The following is a 15018-nucleotide window of genomic DNA, read 5'->3' as shown; positions in this document are numbered from 1 at the left end:
AAATTGGTATGGCTATTTGAGTAATTATTTTTCAACTTGTTATGACTTTTTGTTGTCATAAAACAATTATTTATGTTCATACAAGTTTATTCGGATTAAAATAATATTAATTTATAAATACTTTGACAATTAATAAGTAAAAGATTTAAAAAATAAATATATTTACCAAACCAGTTCAAATAGTCATGAATATTTGAATAATTATCTATTTCAAATCATTATAACCTTTTTCTTTTGAAATAAAACACTTGTTTCAATTCATATAAGCTTATTTGAAGTAAGATAATACTAATTTATTAATATTCCAAAAATTAATGAGTAAGAGAATTAAAAAAAGAATATGTTTGCCAAATAAGTTCAAATAGTTATAATTATATGAACAATTATCTATTTTAGAATATTATGACCTTTTGTTTTGTCATAAAACAATTGGTTCTATTCATGCAAGCTTATTTCAAATAAAATAATTTAAATTTATTAATATTCCAAAAACTAATAAGTAAAATTTTAAAAAATAAATATGTTTTCTAAACACATTCAAATAGTTATAACTATTTGAAGAATTATCTATTTCAAATCATTATGACCTTTTGTTTTGTCATAAACCAGTTTTTTCTATTCATAAAAGCTTTTTTGAAATAAAATAATACTAATTTATTAAAATTCCAAAAAATAATAAGTAGAAGATTTAAAAAATAAATCTATTTATTGAGCAAGTTCAAATAGTTATGACTATTCGAATAATTATTTATTTCAAATTGTTATGATCTTTTGTTTTGTCATAAAATAATTGTTTCTATTCATACAATTTTATTTGAAATAAACTACTACTAATTTGTTAGTATTCTAAAAATTAATAAGTTTGAGATTTAAAAAATAAATTTGTTTACCAAACAAGTTCAAATAGTCATGTCCATTTGAACTAGTATCTGTTTCAAATCATAATGACATTTTGTTTTGTCGTAAAGCAATTGTTTCTGTTCATGCAAAATTATTCAGAATAAAATAATACTAATCTATTAATATTTTGATAATTAATAAGAGATTTAAAAACAAAATCTATTTACCGAAATAGTTCAAATATTTATGACTATTTGAACAATTATCTATCTCAAATCTTTATGATCTTTATTTTGTCATAAAACAAGTGTTTCTTTTCATACATGCTTATTTGATTCAAATAATACTAATTTAATAATATTCCAAAGATTAGTAAGTAAAAGATTTAAAAAAATAAATGTGCTTGTAGAACCAGTTCAAATAGTTAAGATTATTAGAACAATTATCTACTTCAAATCGTTTTAACCTTTTGTTTAGTCATGAAATAATTATTTCAATTCATACAAGCTCATTCAAAATAAAATAATACTAATTTATTAACATTTAAAAAATTAAAGAGCAAGAGATTTAAAAAATAAATCCATTTACCAAACAAGTTGAAATAGATTTGACTATTTGAACAATTATCTATTTAAAGTCATTATGACCTTTTGTTTTGTCATAAAACAATTGTTTCAGTTCATAAAAACTTATTTGAAATAAAATAATACTACTTTATTACTATTTCAAAAATTAATATGCAAGAGATTTAAAAACTAAAGTTGTTTTCTAAACCATTTTAAATAGTTATGACTATCTAAACAAATATTAATCTTAAACCGTTATGATCATTGTTTTCTCATAAAACAATTGTTTTTTTTATCATACAAGCTTATTTGGATAAAAATAATACTCATTTAATAATATTGTGATAATTAATAACAGATTTAAAAAATAAATGGGTTTGTCAAATCTGTTCAAATAGTTAAGATTATTAGAATAATTATCTATTTCAAATCATTTTGACCTTTTGTTTTGTCATATAATAATTATTTCAGTTCATACAAGCTTATTTGGAATAAAATAATATTAATTTATTGACATTCAAAAAATTAATAAGCATGAGATTTGAAAAACAAATCTATTTATTGAACAAGTTCAAATAGTTATGACTATTTCAACAATTATCTATTTAAAATCATTATGACCGTTTGTTTTGTCATAAAACAATTGTTTTAGTTCATAAAAGCTTATTCAAAATAAAATAATACTACTTTTTTAATATTTCAAAAATTAATAAACAAGAGATTTAAAAAATAAATCAGTCTAACAAATCAATTCAAATAATTATGGCCATTTAAACAATTATCTATTTTAAATCATTATTACCTTTTGTTTTGTCATAAAAAAATTGTTTTTCAACATACAAGCTTTTTCTAAACAAAACAATACTAATTCATTAATATTTCAAGAATTAATAAGAGATTTAAAAAAAATTTGTTTGTTGATCCAGTTCAAATAGTTATGACTATTTGAATAATTATTTATTTCGAATTGTTATAACCTTTGTTCTATCATAAAACAATTGTTTATGTTCATACAAGCTTATTCAGAATAAAATAGTAATAATTTAGTACTATTATGAAAATTAATAACTATGAGATTTAAAAAATAAATTCATTTGTTGAACCAGTTTAAACAATTAAGACTATATGAAAAATTATTTATTTTAAATTGTTATAACCTTTTTTTTTTGTCATAAAACAATTATTTAAGCTCATAGAAGCTTATTCGAAATAGAATAAAATTAATTTATTAATATTTCAAAAATTTATAAAAGATTTAAAAAATAATTATACTTACGAAACTAATTCAAATAATCATAACTATTTGCACAATTATCTATTTCAAATCATTATTACTATTCGTTTTGTCATAAAACAATTGCTTTTATTAATATAAGTTTATTTGAAATAAAATAATATTAATTTATTAATATTTAGAAAATTAATTAGTAAGAGATTTAAAAAGTAAATCTGCTTGCCAAACCATTTCAAATAGTTTTGACTATTTGAATAATTATCTGTTTCAAATCATTATAACATTTTATTTTGTTATCAAATAATTGGTTCTATTTATACTATTTTATTTCAAATAAAATAATAGAAAATTAATAATATTCCAAAGCTTAATAACCAAGAAAATTAAAAAATAAATCTAATTGTTGAACCTTCAAATAGTTAAAACTATATAAATGAACTGGTTCAGTGAACAAATTTATTTTTTAAATCTCCTAGTTGTTAGTTTCATAATATTATTCATTAACATTATTTTATTCCAAATAAGCTTGTATGAATAGATATAATTATTTTATGATAGAACAAAAGGTTATAATAATTTGAAATAAATAATTATTCAAATAGTCATAACTATTTGAATTGGTTTAATAAACATATTTATTTTTTAAAACTCTTGCTTATTAATTTTTTAAATAATAAAATTAATATTATTTTATTCTAAATAGGCTTGTATGATGAAAAACAATTTTTTTATGAGAAAACAAAACTTCATAATGATTTAAAATAAATAATTACTCAAATGGCTATAATTATTTGAACTAATTCGATAAATTAATTTATGTTTTTAAATCTTTAACTTATCAATTTTTAAAATATTAATAAAGTAATATTATTTTATTTCATATAAGCTTTTATGAACTGAAACAAATATTTTATGCTAAAATAAAAGGTCATAACAATTTTAAATAGATAATTATTCAAATAGTCATAACTATTTGAACTTGTTCGATAAGCAGATTTATTTTTTTAAAATTTTTTGCTTATTAATTTTTTAAATGTTCATAAATTAGTATTATTTTGAATAAGCATGTATAAACTGAAACAATTATTTTATGGCTAAACAAAAGGCCAAAATGATTTGAAATAGATAATTGTTCTAATAGTTTTAACTATTTGCATTGGTTTGGCAAACACATTTATTTTTTAAATTCTTACTAATTTTTAGAATATTATTAATTTAGCAATATTTTACTCAGAATAAACTTGTATGAACAAATGTTTTAGGACAAAACAAAGATCATAATGATTTGAGATACATAATTGTTCAAATAGTCATAACTATTTAAACTGGTTTGATAAAGAGATTTAGTTTTTAAATGTCATATTAATTTTTGAAATAGTAATAAATTAGTATTATTTTATTTTGAATAATTTTGTATGAATAGAAACAATTGTTTTAAGACAAAACAAAATGTCTTAACGATTTAAAATAGATAATAGTTTAAATGGACATGAATATTTGAACTTGTTTGGTAAACATATTAATTTTTAAAATCTTTAACTTATTAATTTTTAGAATAATAACAAATTAATATTATTTTATTCCAAATAAACTTGTATGAATAGAAATAATTGTTTTATGATAAAACAAAAGATCATAACAGTGTGAAATAAATAATTGTTCAAATAGTCATAACTATTTGAACTTGCTCGGTAAATAGATTTATTTTTTTAAATCTTTTACTTATTAATTTTTTAGTATTAATAAATTAGTATTATTTTATTTCAAATAAGCTTGTTAGAACAGAATAAATTGGTTTATGACAAAACAAATGTCATAACTATTTAAATGAATTTAACAAATAGATTTATTTTTAAAATTTTTACGTATTAATTTTTTAAATATTAATAATTTTATATTATTTTATTAGAAATAAGCTTGTATGAACAAAACTAATTGTTTTATGACAAAACAAAAAGTCATAATGTTTTGAAATAGATTTTTTTTAGATACTCATAATTATTTGAACTTGCTCAGTAAACAAATTCATTTGTTAATTCTCTTACTCTTTAGTTTTTGAAATATTAATAAATTAGTATTATTTTATTTCAAATAAGCTTATATGAACTGAAACAATTATTTTATTACGAAACAAAAGGTCACAATGATTTGAAATAGATAATTATTCAAATAATAATCACTATTTGAACTTGTTTGATAAACATATTTATTTTTTAAAATTTTTACATATCAATTATCAAAATATTAATAAATAAATATTATTTTAATTTGAATAAGCTTGTATGAATAGAAATTAACAAAAGGTCATAATGATTTGAAATAGATAATTATTCAAGTAGTCATAACTATTTGATATAGTTTGATAAACATATTTATTTTCAAAATTTTTACTTATTAATTGTCAAAATATTAATAAATTACTATTATTTTAATCTGAATAAGCTTATATGAATAGAAACTATTGTTTTATAATAGAACAAAAAGTCATAACTATTTGAAATTGTTTGTTAAGCGATTTACTTTTAAATCTTTTACTAATTAATTTTTTAAATATTAATAAATTAGTATTATTTTATTGTGAACAAACTTATATTAACAAAAACAATTGTTTTATGACAAAACAAAAAGAAATAATGATTTGAAATAGATAATTATTCAAATAGTTATAATTATTTGAACTGGTTCAGTAAATATAATTATTTTCCAAAATCTCTTATAAATTTTTGAAATATTAATAGATTAATTTTATTCTATTCTGAATAAGCTTCTATGAGTTGAAAAAATTGTTTTATGACAAAAAAAAAGGTCATAACGATTTGAAATAGATAATTGTTCAAAGTCTTAACTATTTGAACTAGTTTAGCAAACAAATTTATTTTTTAAATCTCTTAGTTATTAATTTTTTTAATTTTATTAGATTTGTATTATTTTATTTTAAATAAGTTGTATGAATAGAAATAATTGCTTCATGACATAACAAAAAGTTATACTGATTTGAAGTATACAATTGTTCAAATGTCATAACTATTTGAATTGGTTTGGTAAACAAATTTATTTTTTAAATCTCTTACTTATTAATTTTTGAAAGATTAATAAATTAGTACTATTTTATTTCAAATAAGTTTGTATGAAAAATTTTTTTTCATATGATCAAACAAAAGGCAATAATGATTTAAAATAGATAATTGTTGAAATGGACATAATTTGAACTAATTTGATAAATAGATTCATTTTTTAAATCACTTATTAATTTTTGAAATATTAATAATTAGTATTATTTTATTTCAAATAAGTTTGTATGAACTGAAAACATTATTTTATAGCAGCATAAAAGGTCGTAACGATTTTAAATAGATAATTGTTCAAATAGTGCTAACTACTTGAATTTGTTTTGTGAACAAATTTATTTTTTTAAACTCTTGCTTATTAATTTTTGAAATATTAAAAAATTAGTATTATTTTATTTTGGATAAGCTTTTATGAATTGAAACAATTGTTTTTTGTCAAAACAAAAGGTCATAATATTTTAAATAAATAATTGTTCAAATAGTAATAAGTATTTTACCTTATTCGGTAGATAGATTTATTTTTTCAAATATTTTATTTATTAATTTTTTGAATGTCCATTAACTTTGGATTATTTTATTTCGAATAAGCTTGTAAGATATGAAACAAATATTTTATGATTAAACAAGAGGTCAAAATGATTTGAAATATATAATTATTCTAATAGTTTTAACTATTTAAACTGGGTCAGTAAACACATTTATTTTTTAAATCTCTTACATATTAATTTTTGAAATATTAGTAAATTAGTATTAGTTTTAATCGAATAAGCTTCTATGATGAGAAGCAATTGTTTTATGACAAAACAAAGATTTTAACGATTTGAGATTGATAATTGTTCAAATAGTCATAATATTTAAATTGATTCGGTAAACAAATTTATTTTTTAAATCTGTTACTTATTAATTTTTGAAATATTAATAAATTAGTATTATTGTATTTCAAATAAGCTTGTATGACAAAAAAATTGGTTTTATGACAAAACAAAATGTCATAATGATTTATAGTAGATAATCATTTAAATGGCCATAATTATTTTAACTGATTCAGTAAATAGATATACTTTTTAAATTTCTTACTTATTAATTTAGGAAATATTAATAAATCAGTATTATTTTATTCCATCTAAACTTGTATTAACTGAAACAATTATTTATGACAAATCAAAAGGTTATAGTAATTTTAAATAGACAATTGCTTAAATAACAATAATTATTTGAACTTGTTTGGTAAACAAATTTATTTTTTTAAATCTCTTTCTTATTAATCTTCTGAATGTTAATAAATTAATATTAATTTATTCTGAATAAGCTTGTATGAATTGAAACAATTGTTTTATGACTAAGCAAAATGTCAAAATGATTTACAATATATAATTATTCTAATATTCTTAACCATTTGGACCGCTTTGGCGAACAAAGTTATTTTTTAAATCTTTTACTTATTATTTTTCAAAATGTTATTAAATTAGTATTATTTTAATCCAAATAAACTTATATGAACAAAACAATTGTTCTACGATAAAAGAAAAGGTCATAACCATTTGAAATAAATAATCATTCATATAGTCTTAACTATTTGTACTGGTTCAGCAATTAGATTTATTTTTTAATTTTCTTGGATATTAAGTTTTGGAATATTATTAAATTAGTATTATTTTATTTTGAATAAAATAGTATGAACAATCAAAACTATTCAAATAAAAGGTTATAACAATTTGAAATAGATAATTATTTAAATAGTCAAAACTATTTGAAATGGTTTGGCAAGCAAATTTGCTTTTAAATCTCTTACTGATTAATTTTCTAAATATTAATAAATTAGTATTATTTTATTTTGAACAAACTTATATTAACAAAACAATTGTTTTATGACAAAAAAAAGTAATAATAATTTGAAATAGATAATTACTCAAATAGTTATAATTATTTGAACTAGTTCGACAAATAGAATTATTTTCTAAATCTCTTACTTATAAATTTTTGAAATATTAATAATTAGTTTTATTCTATTTTGAATAAGCTTTTATGAGTTGAAATAATTATTTTATGACAAAACAAAAGGCCATAACAATTTAAAATAAATAATTATTCATATAGTCTTAATTGTTTAAACTGATTCGATAAACATATTTATTTTTTAATCTCTAAGTTATTAATTTTTAGAATATTACTAAATTAGTATTATTTTATTTCGAATAAAATTGTTTGAACAGAAACAATGGTTTTATGATAGAATAAAATGTTATAACAATTTGAAATAGATAATATTCAAATAGTCATAACTATTTGAATTGGTTCAGAAAACAAATTTATTTTTTAAATTTCTTAGTAATTCTTGAAATATTAACAAATTAGTGTTATTTTATTTCGAATAAGCTTGTATGTTGAAAAACAATTGTTTTATGACAAAACAAAAGATAATAACAATTTGAAATAGATAATTGGTCAAATGGCCATAATTATTTGAACTAATTCAATAAACTGATTTATTATTTGAATCTCTTACTTATTAATTTTTGAAATATTAATAAATTAGTATTATTTTATTTTGGATAAGCTTTTATGAACTAAAACAATTGTCTAATGACAAAACAAATGGTCATATTATTTTTAAATAGATAATTGTTCAAATAGTCATAACTATTTAAACTTGTTCACTAGACAGATTTATTTTTCCTAATCTCATGTTTATTAAATTTTTGAATATTAATAAATTACTATTATTTTATTCTGAATAAGCTTGTATGAATTGGAACAATTATTATATGACTAAACAAAAGGTCAAAACGATTTGAAATAAATAATTATTCTAATAGTCTTAAATATTTGAACTAGTTCGACAAACACATTTATTTTTTAAATCTCTTATTAATTTTTGAAATATTATTAAATTAATATTATTTTTATCCGAATAAGCTCTTATGATCAGAAACAATTTTTTTATGAGAAAACAAAGGTCATAACGATTTAAGATTAATATTTGTTCAAATAGTCATAAATATTGAAACAGGTTCAAAAAATAGCTTTAATTTTTAAATCTCTTGCTTATTAATTTTTGAAATATTAATAAAGTAGTATTCATGATAGATCTCTTATTTTAAGGGAATTGGGCTGGATCATAGTCTTCATGATGGATATCTTGTTTTGAGGGAATTGGGTGAAACATGTCAAATTTGACCAAGTTTTTGAACCCTTGACCTATCTAGGTTTTAACTTCATTAACATTTCTCTTAACACGCCTTACCAGACCACTATCTATTGCATTAATTGTTGGCCCAGTGTGGTTTGGTAAAGGATTTTCATTAACATTTGGCTTCCCACTGGTGTCAAAATTTGTATCCTTTCTTGATCAAGTGTTGCACTCTAGACTTAAAATCTATGCAATTTTTTGTGGAATGGCCTACAACCCCATCATGATAATCACACCGAGCATTTGGATCATACCATCTAAGGTATGGAGGCTTTAATGGTTCTATAGGGTAAGGTGCAATGAGATGGTTTGCTACCAATTGAAGAAACAAATTAGTGTAAGACATGGGAATGGGATCAAAGGGAGTTTTCTCTTGAGTGGCCCTTAGACCTCTAGGATTGCTTGTTGGACTATTTGGCTAAACAACAAGTTAGGCTGTGGGTGCAATAACATAAGTAGGCATGCGAAGGAAAAAGCTTTGCAAGAAGCTTAGTGGTGGTATCGATTGATATGGATATGGACCTTGGGAAAATGTTATGTGTGGTGGGGTAATAAGGTGGGTAGGTTGGGTAAAGGTGATATGGGATAAAATTTCTAGATGGTTGATTCCCATAGGCCATAACATGTGCCTTTCCATCTTTCTTCTTAGGTGGCATTACTTTTTTGAAACTAGAGGCTTCACCTATCTTGATCTTACCACTATTGATGGCACTTTTTATCATTTCACCAGAAATTATCATATTCATAAAACTTTTTGTTGCATTGCCAAAAACGTTTATCATAATACGGTGCCTTGAGAGTATTAACGAAAAGCACTATTGTCTCTTTTTTGGTTAAAGGTAGCTATTTTTGAGAAGTAAAATCCCTATATCTACAAGCATATTCCTTAAAAGTTTCATTGGCTCTGTTTTCCATTTTTTGCGATGGCAATCTATTAGGAGCCATATCTAACACATGCTTGTATTGGCCAAGAAAAGCTTTAGCGAGATCTTTCCAAGAATGTATGCAACTCCTATCTAGTTTGACATACCATCTCGCTGTAGACCCAATGAGGCTGTCTTAAAAATAGTGGATCAAAAGCTTATCATTGTCGGTGTGACCCATCATCTTACGATAGAACATGTTAAGATAGGCCGATGGCCACTTAGTTCCATTATACTTCTCAAAATCAAGAGTTTTAAGCTTCAATGGAATTACTAGATTCAGACCAAACTGAGGTCATTTGCATCACTATTGCTAAATATATCTCTTCCTTCAACAACTTTTAGTCTCTTTTCTAGCAAGTCATACTTATGTTGAATTTCATTTTTCTCTCTTGACTCTGACATGCCCCTTAATTTCTCTCACTCTCTGGGATCATCCAAATTGGGAACAAAAATTGGATCAACCAGACTACATCCTAGGTTATGCTCAAATTGCCCCTAATTTGGTTGTTGGTTAGCTGGTAACTTTACATTCGTGAATGGATAAGGTTGCCCACCCATATGTGATGGATACATCAGTTGAGGAGCTTGAGTATGGGGTAGTATATACCCGAGTGGGTAAAATGGCTCTTCTTTGACATTATTGTTTTCTTAGGGTTAATTTTCCTCTCTTGTAGTAGAGGCTTGAGCAACACCTTTCCCTTTGGCCATACCTCCATTAACTCTCTTAACTTTATCATTTGTTTTCATATCTCCTCTTGATTTCAACCATTCGTTCTCGTATATCTTCCTCAACGTTTTCCATTCTCTTTATCCTGGCTACTTGCTCATTTTCCATAATTCAAACTTGTAATCGTGTATTGTATGGGTGGCAAGCAAACTTGTTTTAAAATTTCAATGGTTGAGCTATCCTTAAACCTTTCATTACTACAATTTGAAAAATTAGGATGCCATATTAATTTTGTGAAAGCAAAACAATTTTTATTTTAATTTTGAAAACATCATTTTAATGAGGTAAAATATTGAGAAAGAAAAAATATGCAAAATGTATGCATGAATGGATTGAAAGGTATTTACTCCAAGACATATCTCAAACATTAGAACTTTTCATTGAATCAGACTAGTTTTTGATTACAAAAAGTCTATCATTTTAGCATTGTAGCCATAGAAACATTTAATTTGCTCATAGTGATTCTTGGCTTCAACTAAAAAGTTCAACAAACATTGCCCATAACTTCTAGTTGGGTTGATTTCCTGTATTAAAGCTTCTACTCTCTCGACCATCTCCTTTGCTTTCTTTACTGCCTTTGTAAATTGGCTAGCTAGATACTTTATGTATTATTGCTTCCCAAGCTCTTTGCCTTCCACTTCATACAGGCATCCACTTTAAGATCACAAGTGTATCTCTAATCTTCTTCTCTATTTTGCCATTCTTTGATGATTGTGGAAATATGGTCTTTTTGGTTTTGTAATTATTGTTCCATCTCTTAAATTACTTGGTAGAGTAATTCTTTTTTTTTTTTTTGCAATGTTTTCCTTTTCATCTTTGATCTGTGCCTTCAATTTAGCATTCTTCTTTTTACATTCCATCAATCTTGCTAAAGTTGTTAAATACAAACCTTCCCATTCTTGCTGTTCTTGAAAAATCCTGATGGTTTTTTCCTCATTTTCCTTGGCTTTGTCCTTCCAACGTTGCATCTCTTCTTAAAGCTCAATCATTTCCCTTTACTGCCTAACACCAAATCTAGCACATTTTCCCTCATTTAATTGGGTTCACATTTTTTTGTTTTTTTTATGCAAATTCTTTAGATCATTTTGGGCCACATCCCGATCTTGCATTGCCTTTTTTAGTCTACTTTCCTGAGCTCCCGCCTCATATTTCAGCTATCGCATTTCTTCTTGGAGTCTTAAATTTTCTTTTTTCAAATTTTCTTTTTCTACTTCAAGTTCTTGCTTAATAAGCTCAACTTCTGACAATGGGTTTTTAGCCCATGGGTTCACTTGTTGAAATGAGAAATCATCTGAAGGGAGCACAATATCTCTAGAACACTTTGCTTTTTAAATCAAGTAATCGGGGGTGACTTTGTCAATAATAGGTTCTAATCTTAGCCTTCAAGTATTCTTCCATACCTGAACTAACTATTTAGCTATTTTTGATGAGCCTGCTTCTCTATAAGCAAATTTTACTAGGGTGAGTCCATAAATAGCAGGGACAAACTGCTTCGCACCAAATTGCCTTAACACCATTAGTGGAGCATAACTTACCACTCCCCATAATCCCAAAAGTAATACCTATGGATCATCTCCACCTCGATATAATGTTAGCACATGAGGCATCCATGGTGCCATTTATTTGACTTGATCACTAGTAAGCCTTTGAAAGAATGCTATCCACTATTCTTTGGGTTTTAATGTTGGCCATTGACTCTTACAAAACTCTTTAACTGGGGCTCTATTTCCAAGATATGACTTGGAAAAAGAACTATTCTTACATTTGAAATGGATTTTTATTTAGACAAATAGTAATTGTGCATTCCCTGTGAAATGTCCTCCATTCCGACGATAAAAGTCCAATGATCTAATTGTCGCAGCTAGGATGGTTGGAATGGGATTAATCACCTAACTTTCAATTTGTTCGAACAGATCAACTACTACCAATTCAATATATCCCAAAGTTTTTAGCAAGATCGCCATGCCATAAATTACTAGGGCAAACATTGCCATGCCTTGATCATCTTTTAAGTGTCCCAAAATGAAATCATGAAAGAAATGCCAAGCTAAGTTGACACCTTTACCTTTGTTTTTAGCCAAAGCATCCATGGCCTCTACCTTTATTCCCATCAATTTAGCTATCTTCTAATGGTACCCTAACTTTGGCTTTCTGACATATATCTTATTAGGGTACTAAAATTCCAATCCTACCAAAATCGAATATTCCTTAATGGTCGATGTCAAACCCTCCTTATTAAATGTGAAACACCTGTATGATGGGTCCCAAAACTGAACAGCTACTCAAATCAAATGTTCCTCAATCACTACTAAGATAAGAGATGCAATCTACCCATATTTTTCACAAAACTTTTCCTTCCTAGCTTTACCCATTTGATTCCATATGGTAGCCAAATCTTCCAAATTATTCTGGGTAAGACTCAAATGCACTTTTTTTGGTAACCCTAACACGAAACCAATAGGTAAACAATCTCATTCCTTTTGTTGAGTTTTTTTAGACCATTCATGGACCTCATTGTACGATGCACATAGGCAGTTACAAAAAAAGAGTAGATCTATAATACTATGAGATCCATGAAAAAAATTTTGCTGAAATATCTCTAAGAGCAAATACCTCACTATGTTATTGTATCATGCCAATGTAATTTATGTAGAAGAAACACAAAAGAAGAAAAAAAATAGGTCATTTGTATGAAAGAAAAAGAAAATGAAAAAGAAAAAAAAAATATATATATATACAGTAATAAAAGCTTGCAAAATAAAAAAACAAAAGGAAAAGTGTTTTTTCTTAAAAAAGAAATAAGATAAAGATCTTGTTGTATTTTTTGAAAAATCAAAACGAATATGAATGCCTACATTTATGATTTTCTTAAAAAAAACCCACAATACAAGTGTTCCTCTTTTTATTCTAATTCAAGGAGACAATCTACGAAAATGGTGGATATGGCTTTACATCAGGTCAGCTCTTATGGTTTACTGTATGCTTGGTTTGAATTGATTTGCATCTAAAGGTCCCCAAACTATTCCTCATTGGTATTCACTTTGGACTAGTAAGGCACCCTAATCCTTACCCATTACAGGCTATGAACGGAAAGGGTTCAATTTGAGTGGGACTATTTCACTTGCCATTGCGGAGGTTATCACCTAACAAGAGCATAGGTACTTTACTCCCTCCTAAAAGGGTTGGAGCCGAGGTATAGAGCTCATGTATGATGTGAACATGTCATGTGTGAACTAGGGAACAAAGTATTACAATTCTTATGTTAACCACTTCATAATAACAATAATAGTACACATGAAGCCTAAAATAATATGGCAAATAGTAAATAAATGACATGGGTAAAAATAAAATGCAATTTGTTGTTTCCCTTTTAATTATTATCGTTGTTATTATTATTATTATTACTATTATTAAAAAGAATTAAAATTAATAAAATTAAGGTTAAATACCAATTAAAACCATTAAAACATAACTAAAAATAAAACATTATTAATTTTTGGCCTGACTCTTTAAAAAATGACATCCCTAGCGAGGTCACCAAGCTGTCATAACAGTTTTAGGGACCGTTATACGAATTTGAAAACAAAAGATAGAGTCACCACTAATTTTTTTTGGCTACGTGTGATTGGCCACCTATTAAAATTTATCCTTTTAATAAAAATTTTAAAATTAATTAAAATTTATTCAAAAGATAATTTTTGGGTTTGCGAAAAAATAATTTAGGTTTGGGAGTTAGTTATGTATGGGGAAGGATTGGCACCCCTACAGCACCCATTTAAAATAGTACCAATTAATTATGTGTTGTCTTTTAATTATGACTAAAATGATCTTAATTTTGGTATTTAAAATTTAATTTATTTAATTTTCTTTAAAAACATATTTTTAATTTTTTAGTATGCTTGAAAAATAAATATGAACCTTACATATTGAAAAATTCCTAAAAATATTCCAATACTTTGGCAATATTAAAAGGAACCATCTCACCTAAGGAATCTTTAAAAATCACTACTCGAAATTTCTCCAAAATCCTATCCTTGGTGACTCATATTTATTTCCAATCTTTATGCTTAAAAAATCATAAAGTAATGATGTCCATAATTTAAAAACAAATAATATTTTTTTTTCAAAAATCATTTCCATTCCATCTAAAAACAAATAAGAAATCATTATCGATAATTAATCTAAATGTTCCAATACATTGGCAGCATTTTAGATGAATTTTCTTACATATAGATTCCAAAAGAATCACTACTCAAACTTCATTTGAATCTCATTTTTGGAGATTTTTCATTTGCTTTAATATGAAAATTATTAAAAGTCATGTAATAATATAATTATCTATAAATACATTTATTTCCAAAAAAAACACTCTTATTTATTAAGAAAACTATTCAAATTAAAGAAAATAATTATAGAATGGAAAATTTTCATATTGAAAAGAAACTTCTAAATATTCCAATACTTTGG

Source organism: Durio zibethinus, chromosome 2 (assembly GCF_047325235.1).
Source record: "Durio zibethinus cultivar Kanyao isolate XHJ-2024 chromosome 2, ASM4732523v1, whole genome shotgun sequence".
Lineage (NCBI taxonomy): Eukaryota > Viridiplantae > Streptophyta > Magnoliopsida > Malvales > Malvaceae > Durio > Durio zibethinus.
The sequence above is the reverse complement of the archived record's forward strand: the minus strand, read 5'-3'. Positions refer to the sequence as shown.